Below are 10,216 nucleotides of genomic sequence, written 5' to 3'. Positions count from 1 at the left end.
CAACAGGGCACAACAATTCTCTCACCCTTGTCCTCTGTGACTTCTGTTATATCTTTTCAGTGTGCCTATGTGTGTGTGTGTGTTTCTGTGTTTGTGTGTGTGTGTGTGTGTGTGGGGGTATGTGTGTCTGTGTGTGTTTCAAAACAAAGACTGCATTTACGTCCACACCGCATGTCTGCATACTTGTATATCACAAACCTGTCATAATAAGTCTAACATGTTTAGATATGCTGCAGATGAACCTAGACAAGTAATGTGTGTCTCTTTTTCACTTCAAAATATACAAATAACACAGCAGCCAAAGTACTGCATCAAGTGATAGTTGTACCGTGGAGAAATGTGGACAAACAGTCCTGTAACCATACCTTACAGTATATGACTAGGCAGAGTAATCTGACCCAGACTTGAATTTGTCTGCTTCTGATTCATTTGTGTGCAGGGTAGGCAAGTTCCTTTCTGAGGGAGGAATGTGTGGCTAAGAGAAATAAAAGCAGGCATTGTCTTTGGCTTCCTCCTGGAAGCTGGCTCTGCCCTAATGGTCCAGAACCAGACAGTCCCAGAAACACATAGTCATTGTGGCAGTTGCATGTCTATCAGTAATACTCTGCAAAAATATGTAAGGTAGGGCAGTTACTAGAAGGAGACGGAACATGGTGTGTCGAAAAAATCGTTACATGGAAAAGGAAGACTGAACTGAGCTTTTAACTCTGAAAGTTATTCAGATAATGCTGGAAATATCTGAATATAGGATGGATGAATCCTCTTGATAGGGTTATATTGGCCTTGCCAGTTCTTCCACAGTCAGACTCAGCAACACTGACCCATAACATGTCTCTATTAGTCACAGAAGATTGACTTTTTCCAGCCTCCTGCTGTGTAAAATGGACTATTGCTAATGTCGGCTGGAAACCTCGTTCTAGCGAGGACAGCTGAGGTCTCTTTGACTAAAGTAACAGGCACAGAGAGCTAATGTTCTCCAATGGCCCATTTAAAGCAGAATGGCACCGGAACTTAAATGGATAGACAACGGACATTGAGCAATCAGATAAGAAGAAAATGTGGTTTTAACCCTGTGAAGGTGTTCACAATGGAAGCTGTTTGGAATTGAGTTAACATCCCCATCACCATTCATCATGCCACTCTCTCCCCCAGTGGGTCTCCTCCTCCTACCCTCCCTCCACTCGTTTTGTGTCTGTGCCTCTTCTCACCCCCTCCATCCCTCCTCTCCTCTCCTCTTTATCTCTCATTTGTCTTCCACTTCACCTTTTTACTCTTTTTACCCTCTTTCTTTCATGGCAGATTCTAGATTATAGTGACACCCTGTGGAGCAGCATGACTTTTTAAGTGAAAAAAGGCATGTGGGAGTAATTGTGACAATGAGTTTCATTCTTGTTATAAACACAGGAGGAACAATCACGTACACTCAGCCCCAACGGAAACTTTCCACTTCAGTCATACAACGCGCACCATAACCTGTTCTTCTTTCCAGAATTCTCTCTGTCTGTCTGTCAGTCTGCCTCTCTTTCTCTTTCTCTCTCTCTCATACATACATACACACACACACACACACGCACACACACAAACACACACACGCAACACACACACACACACACACACACACACACACACATACACACACACACACACACAGAGAAACAAAGCAACTCTTCTTTTCTCTGTTCATTGTTTGTGAGAGTGTGTCTGTGCATGTGCATGTATGTGTGTGTTTGTGTGCATCCATATTTGTGTGAGTGTGTCTCTGTGTCTGTGTGTGCATGCTTATTCAAGCATAGTATTGTGCAATCACCTATACTGTAACCACTTCTAGTGTCAAAGTCAAGTGGCTGCTCTTTGCAAAACAAAATAATTGGAGATGAACTGCAGCGAGATGCAATCACAATAAATATTTACTCTTGTATCTTCTTTGGAAATGGTCTTTCAGTCCTGGCAGTGCTGAGGCCGGTAAGATCTAGCGTTTGTGCAGACTTCAAACTTCAGCGACCCCATCTAGTACTAATGGCTTCTCTCTTTTCTCTCTCTCTCTCTCTCTCTCTCTCTCTCTTCTCTCTCTCTCTCTCTCTCTTTCACTATCTCTCACTGTGGGGGATTTTAAAAGTGGGATCTCACAGGACTGGAGCGCTGCAGCTCTCTGGCCACTCCCAGCCTCCCTGGCGGCAGGGCTGCAAACGCCAATAAACTCACTCCGGTCATTTCCACATCCCCACTGTGCGCCACCATCGCTGCTCTTAAACACCATTGTGCTGTCCATCGCCAGGGAGCCTTTCCCTCCCCATCAGAGGCAAGCTCGCTACACAGTCAGAGTTGACGTTTTGTTAGTGTTTCCTGATCCAGTAAACACATAAAACCGAGAAACTGTTCCAGAACCCCGAACGGCAATACTCCCATGAACTCCCCACGGCTCATCTCTGGGAAGAAAGGAAAAGCCTTAGGATGGAGTTCACGGCTGGGGTAAAGAAGAAGCCAGGTGACTCGATGGTGGTGGCAACGGTCCTGCCACGGCCCGTGATGTCCACACAAGTCCCTGTGTGTTCCCCAGCGTCACGCTGTGCCTCCAACACTGCTGCTCTTGTCTGGGGAATGTGGAAATCATTTTCTCTTAATTTTATAAAGTGGAGAGCTCCCTTTGCTTCAATTTTCACCTGCGCCGTAAAAAGGCAGTCGCTGTACGAGCAACACCAACATCTGTTTTTTCCATCGCCATAGCTTTAATGATCAGGTAATAAAAGTTCAATTTGACCGAAATTACAACAGATGTTTCAGACCATAAACATCAGATATAACCAAATTCTCCTGGGCATATTCTGACCCTAAAGAGCCACCTTACTACGAATACCAAGCCCATGTTCTTCACCTGTTTCATGGCAGTTGACTTATATTATTAGAAATTATACAACCCCAAAAAGAAAAAGTTGGGACGTTGTATAAAATGTGAATAAAAACAGAATGTAATAATCTGCAAATCTCTTAAATTCATATTTAGTTGCTAAAAGGACACACAGCATAAATGTTCAAATGTTGAAAATGACAGATTTGACTATTTTATATATGCTAATTTTGAATTTGATACCAGCAACATGTTTAAAAGTTGGGACGGGAGTAACAAAATGCTGGAAAAGTTGTGTAATGATAAAGAAAACAAAAGGAGGAATGTTTCATGACTAATTAGGGCAGGGTATCTTAGAAGTAAAGGTGTAGGGGTATTCATCACTCTGTGTAAACCTTTGTGCACAAATGATGAAACAATGTCATTTTAATGCTTCTTAACATGAAATTGTGAAGTATTTGGGGAGTTCATTATCTACAGGACATACTATTTCTAAAACATTCAGAGAATCCAGAGAAATCTTTGCAAACAAGGGAAAGAGCTGTCATTGTATGGGCTAAGGAAAACCTCTGATAGCCATTGTCTATGTGCACACAGTTTGATACTCAATTCAAGCACTGCAGCCAAAATTGTAACACCCAAAATTGTGTATTCATTAGACATGATAAAGAAAATATTGTCTTATCTGGGCCTGAGCTTGTTTAAAATGGACTGAGGTAACATGGAAAAAGGTCCTGTGGTTAGAACAATCAAAATCTGCCATTCTTTTTGAAAATCATGGAATCATGGGCTAAAGAGGAGAGGGCCTATCCAAGTATCCAACCTATCCAACTTGTTTTAATGCTCAGTTCGAAACCCACGGTGTGGAGGAGCATAGTGTCTATGGGCATCTTGCACATTTGGCAAAGCACAATCAATTCTGAATGATGTATACAGGTTTTGAGCAACATATATGTCATTCAGCTAATGTCTTTTCCAGGGAAGACCTTGAGTATTTCAGGAAAACAATGTCAAAATGAATTCTGCACATATTTAAACAGTATTTCTCCATTTCTCCATAGAGTCCAGGTGCTATAATGCCCTGTCTGCTGTCCAGATTTGTCAAATTAAGTGCATCATGGAATGAAAAGCATGACTAAGAATACCCCATACTGTTGAGCAACTGAAATCCTATATCAGGGAGTAATGGAACAACGTTTCATTCTCAAAACTCTAGTAATGGGTCTCCTCATTTACAGAATTTTGTAAATGAAGAGGTGAAGCACCACAGTGGTAAACATTCCCTGTCCCAACTTTTTTTGAAACATGTTGCTGGCATCAAATTCAAAATGAACATATATTTTCCATGAAATAGTCCAAATTTTCATTTTCAACATTTTATATGTTGTCATGTCCTTTTTGCTGCTAAATATGGGTTTACTAGACTTGTATATTATCACATTCTGTTTTTATTTGCATTTTACACAACGTCCCAACTTGTTCTGTTTTGGGGTTGTAATTGACAGAAAGAAATGAAAAACCTTAAGGTTATGTCTCTCTTACTCGATGGTGTTTTAAGCCCCCAACATTGTCTTCTAACCCTAACCTTAACCCATGCCTAACCTTAGCGCCTTCCAGGCAGCGTTGCTTTGAAGACAACGTTGGGGGCTTAAAACACCAAGAAACGTCTCTCTTCATGTTGCAACAGCACAGTACATCACAGCACAGGACAGTACAACAGTCTGGATGAAACCTGTTGCTGTTGCTTTGATAAATCCTAGCGCCTTTGAACGCCACTGATTAGTGTACCAACTAGCCTCAAGGCCAATCTATAACCCTTCCTCTCAACATTGTGACAAGAGTGTACTCTGCTTTTCCACCTCAACAACACTTTCAGTGATGATTCATCTCGACACTGAGTTAATATCAGTAGATGTAACAAAAGTCTTAGTCAAAACAGTCAAATACCCTCAAGGCAAAGCAATCAACATTTTCTCACGACTGATATGAGTCACATTGTAATCCGCATTCATTTTCATCTCATTTAAAGGTCTGTGTTGTCTAGTTACTGTTGTTGTCATGTGGGATAGGGGAATTGTCAATAAATAAGACTGAGAAACAAAATAGAACAAAAAAGAAACAAAAAAGAAACAAAAGCAAAGCAAAGCAAAGCAAAGCAAAGCAAAACAAGTCAAACTTGCTAACGACCTTAGACTTTAGTAACAAAAACAACAACAGCCTGTGTTGATTTATTAAGGCTTCCCCAACTGTGCAGCAGCAGCAGTTTCTCCTACTGACTGCAGTGATTGACACATTTTCTCGCTCTCCCCAGGATTCATAGCCCCCAGACGAACACTAATAAAGCCCGCCACAGCCGCCCCCACATCTCTTATGATGGATGTACCTCTGTGAGAACTTCACCTCAGACACCCCACCCCCAACCCCTGCTCTCCCTTATTTCCTGCTCTCCAGCCCCAGAGGTGAGACAGATAAGTTCACACATAGCTTTTGTGGTTCCCACGGCAGTCAAATACGCATCGAGCTGCAGGGCAGTGCATGTACAGCATTTTTTCCCCTGTCCTCTTTTCAGGATGAGGCGTGTCGAGTAATACACCTCCGCTGTCTCTTTGGGCTAACGGCACAGACTGCAATAGTTTCAGCTCAAATAGGTACCTAGCCTATGAGGTATTAAGTCCCTTAGGATCAGGGATTGGGCCATTTTTATGTATCGGTGTGATGATGACGCACCCTCCATCTCCCTCTTGGGATTAGAGTCCCGCTCCAGGCAAAAGGCACCTGCTTTTGAGGGAGAGCAGATCATTGTAGGGGTGGCTCGACCTGTGTCTGTAGCTCTGTGGGTTAGGTTGCTGAACAGGGTGGGAGGTTGTGCAAGAAGATGTAGAGGCTACATTGCTGAGGGGGGCAAGCACATTGTCCGGCATAACAAAACACCTAGGACAGGGATTAGTGAATCTACATATGAGTAGAGCATCACAACAGCTGTCAGTGCAACAACACCGTGAGCAGGGTGTCGGCTGCTTTAAAGGTTGTTTGGTACGCAACTGGTGTTTGTTCAGGTCCACTAAAATATGCTGCAAAGTAAGGTGCTATGGATCTTGGATCTATATAAATATATATTTTTTCTGTTGCAGTTGCAGTGCATAACAATTTTGTTTATTATTTGAATTGTTGATGGTGTAGATATGCAAATGTTGTGTAAAATCATGCCCGTGTGCTTGTAGAGAAGGTTGTGTATCATGTCTCATGACAAACAAGCTTCCATTAACAGACAAGAGGAAATTCCCACCATATATCTTTCTGCCTATTAAATTAATGCAAATTAGCAAACCCCATGTCTTCATGTGAAATACATAAAATGCAATATTGCACGGCACATATAATGATTTCAGATCTCACCACAAACTGCGATAAGCATCTAAATTATATGAGAGGCCCTTCAGTTTGGCTTCCTGAACTGTTTTTTTTCTGCATTCCTGTCAGGACATAACAGCTGCCAATTGTCTGATACAAGCAATAAAAATAAACTCAACTCAACCAGCCCTTCACCTGCTGTAGGGTGGAGGGTGGAGGGTTTGGCTTCATCACTACACAAAGAGGAAGACGAGTAGAAAAAAACATGCTCAGGCAGACCCAGCTTCGTTAATCCTCTTTCTCTTTTCTCTCTCTTTCTGTCTTTTTCTCATTCACTTCCATGCTTTCCCTCAGGCCTGATACAGTTACTCTCAAAATGTGACATTAAGAAGTTCCCCTTTTTACTTTGTGGAGAAGAGCAATGTCTGGTACGTTTGCAGAACTTCCAGGATTTCAGAAGTCCTACAGAGTTCAGGGTCCTGCAGAGCTCTGCAATCCTACAATATGAAACAGATTTGAAGCCTGGGGGAGGGCAGAGAGAGAGAGAGAGAGAGAGAGAGAGAGAGAGAGAGAGAGAGAGAGATCAGCGCTTGCCATCACCTCTCGCTGCGGCCACAGAGGTCATGCCGTACAGGGGTGATAGGTGAGAAAAAAGATCTCTGTCAAAACGTAAGGTCACCCTGGAACAAAAACAATAACCATATCCAAGCCACGCAACCTGTGGAGGAACTTCGCTCTCAGCCTCAAAACAATACAGGCCTCATCCATGCAGAGCTCAGCTGTGTTAGTGGCTGCCAGCCATGTGTTTAGTGTGGTGAACAAAATATACTATTTTCTTTAGAATATCCATAAAGGTCTGGAAAAAACTAAGCCTCATGGAAAGCTGAGAAGATATTTTCCAATTTCATTAGGTCGTCGTGTGGTCGAAGGGTTATTCCACACTCAAACGTGTGATAAATAATAAAAACTTTACAACTTTTTTTTTAGTGGTCCTGCTTGATTAAATTCATATTGTAATATAGTGGAGCGAGTGGCTGTTTTGAAATATGAAAATAGCTTTCTTTTGTAGAGGATATGAATCAGTCTGTGTAATGTGGAGCCAATGGGGACACTCCCTTTGAGTCAACTCCACAGAAAGATAGATTGAATAACCAGCACTTACCAGGCACACAAATAACCCATCTACCCTCCTGCTCCACCCACTCCTCACACACACACACACACACACACACACACACACACACACAAAAATCAGCTTTTAAATGGCTTTTTCATGCTATGCATATCAGAGATGCCTTTGCCCTTTGTGGAATAGTTAAAGTAACAATGAATCTTCAGAGACATAAAAACAATCCATAGCTGATATATGTCAATATTTAGCAGTATGATGTACATATGCTTTTATGGATTGGGGCCTGGGGGAAACGACTGGCATGTCGGTGTCATGTTTTCCCTGCATCTGTGTTGATCGAAACTGGCCTTGTAAATTTGGGGGGAGGGAGAGAGAGAGAGTGAAGACCCACACCCAAAATCATCTTTCTTTTTGTTCTTCTGCTGTGTAAACACAAAGTTTTACTAAATTGATTTATATATTTAAAAAATAAATAAATGATAAAAAGAACAGTTTTTGGCTCAAAGGAAAGAGATGAAAGGAAAATAAAAGCCATGTAGAGGTGGCTCTGAGGGCACAGAGGAGACAGATAAAGGCCAGGCACCTGTTTGGCTCGGCGTGGGTGTTTTTTCTGGCCTCAGGTGATTTGAAAACCCCTAATATCCTTTATTTTCTCTCTCTCTCTCCCTCTCTCTCTTTCTTTCTCCCTCCCAGCAGAGTAAGGGGTGTGGCAGGTGAGGTGAGGGGGTGTGTGGTTGAGGGGGGTGGTGGGGGGAGGCAGGGGGGCGTTGCAGGTGACCTTTGGGCAGCTCCTTCATGCCTGAGGTGACGAGAGAGGTGTTGAGGGTGAGAAAAAAAAGTGAGAGAGAGAGAGAAACAGAGAAACAGAAGATGAAGTAATGCATTCATTTCCTCTCCCATTCGCCAACTGGCTCTAGGCTGTGCATTTTCCCCTGTCTCACCTTCTCTCTCTTTCTCTCTCTCTCTCTCTCTCTCTCTCTCTCTCTCTCTCACATGCAGGCATTGTCTTGTCATTCTGAAGTGTGTGAAAACTCCTCCCCTCATGAAGCTCTGGGGAATGCGGTGAGCTACAGGCAGAGAGACACAGGAGCAGCGGTGTCTGAGCCATGCGAACCACCACACTGGTCTGTCCTGCCCCCCACACACACACACACACACCAGCTCACCCAGCTTTATCTGTCAGTTTATTCAGCCTGCCTCACATAATTGGCCTTTGGGTATCTCTGACAACACTGAAGGGATCTGAAAGAAAGACGCAACACAGTTTTAGATTTAGAGTTGCAGGAACAGGGAACCATGTTAAAAATATTCTCAAGTCAAGTACAAGTTGTTGCATCCATCAATATAGAAGCTTTAAACATGAGGTAGTTTTGGGGGTTTGGTGCCTCCTCACTTGAAACGGTTTCCCCGGAAAACACATCGGCAGCAGTCAGAGAGTTTACACTTGATTGGATCCATCCATGTTTTAAGGGCTGTGAGCACGGAGCACTGGAGGTGTTTATGGTCTCTGTCTGAAGAGAACTCGCTGGCACAAGAGCTCCACAAAACCACACACTATTGGAACAAGGCTTCTCAACTCACTGACTGCTTTGGCCCTATCTGATAACTCTAGGAATATCTTGACTTTATAAAATATATGTAAATAAATGAGAAACAGGGCATTTGGACAAGAGAAATGTGGGTGCTCTGAAAAGGACACATACAGACCACATTCTGAGTAGTTGAGGCTCTACATTTAGTGTCAAATAGTGTACAAGGTCTTAAAGAGATGTACTTTCATTGGGTAAAAGTTACCATTTGTGAGTAAGCATGGAGAGGGAGGACGGGGGAAGGGGTCTGGTGGGATGGGGTGGGGGGTAGCATCCGTTCTTTGCCACCAGATGGACTCCATCCATTATTAATTATTCTCAAGGCATTCTGGGACTCAGGATGCCATCAATAATTAATCTCCCTGTGATCGGCAGCATATTTCTATACTGGCTAATTTAATTATCTGACAAGTAAAAAAGGATTTAAGGCCTGAGCCTTTCTATTAGCCCAGTCATGTTATTGATAAGCTTTGGGGACTGCTTCCCAGCTATTTATTTCTAACCAGGAGGATGACAGGGTGGTGGTGGTGGGGGTGGGGTGGACGCTTGAGTGCTTCTGAAGAGAATGGAGAGCTTTTAAATATTGACAGGGTTATCCACCCCCTGTCCTGCCCTCTAAACCTCACTCTCTCCGGCTCTGTATGTGCTTCATTTAAATCACTGGATTTAATCCACTGCGGTATGCATACACTTAATGTCAGTAGCAGTGTACTGTTACATTATTATTGAGGATTAATGGGTTCAGGTGTACAGTCTTGACCTGATTGTGCACATATTACTCATAGTCAGTTTTGTTTATTTGTTATGCCCTTAGCCATAGAAACCACACATGTGATCGAAAAGATTCACATTCACTTATTAACAATGTATTATGCTAAGTGGGCATTTATTACATAATTAAAAACAACAACAGCTGTTTTATTCAAGTCTATATAAGTCTTTGTGTCTGTTAGTGTTTTTTTTCTTCTTAGCCCTTCTTAGCCTACATCAGCTCATCATTTCCTTTTCTTTATTTGTTCCTCTTTCTACAGCATTATCAGGCTTCAGGTGTTTCATCTTCGGTTTTCCTTTCAGCTGCTGACTGGCTCTGTGTGGTGAGATCCTCTCTGTGACTACAACCACAAGGAATATTTGACATACTGGAAGTCTAGGAAATAGGACTGTTAGACCACAATCTGACTGTCTGGGCCTCTCGTCAAAGCAGCAGTAGGTCGAAGGCAGCTCATGCTTTTGGACGTTCCCAGCACCGCTCAGGGGAGTTATAAAGCTGACTAACTGACACGACTAACTGGACCGGCG

This window comes from Alosa alosa, chromosome 10 (genome assembly GCF_017589495.1).
Source record: "Alosa alosa isolate M-15738 ecotype Scorff River chromosome 10, AALO_Geno_1.1, whole genome shotgun sequence".
Classification (NCBI taxonomy): domain Eukaryota; kingdom Metazoa; phylum Chordata; class Actinopteri; order Clupeiformes; family Clupeidae; genus Alosa; species Alosa alosa.
Note: the sequence above shows the minus strand (reverse complement) of the source record.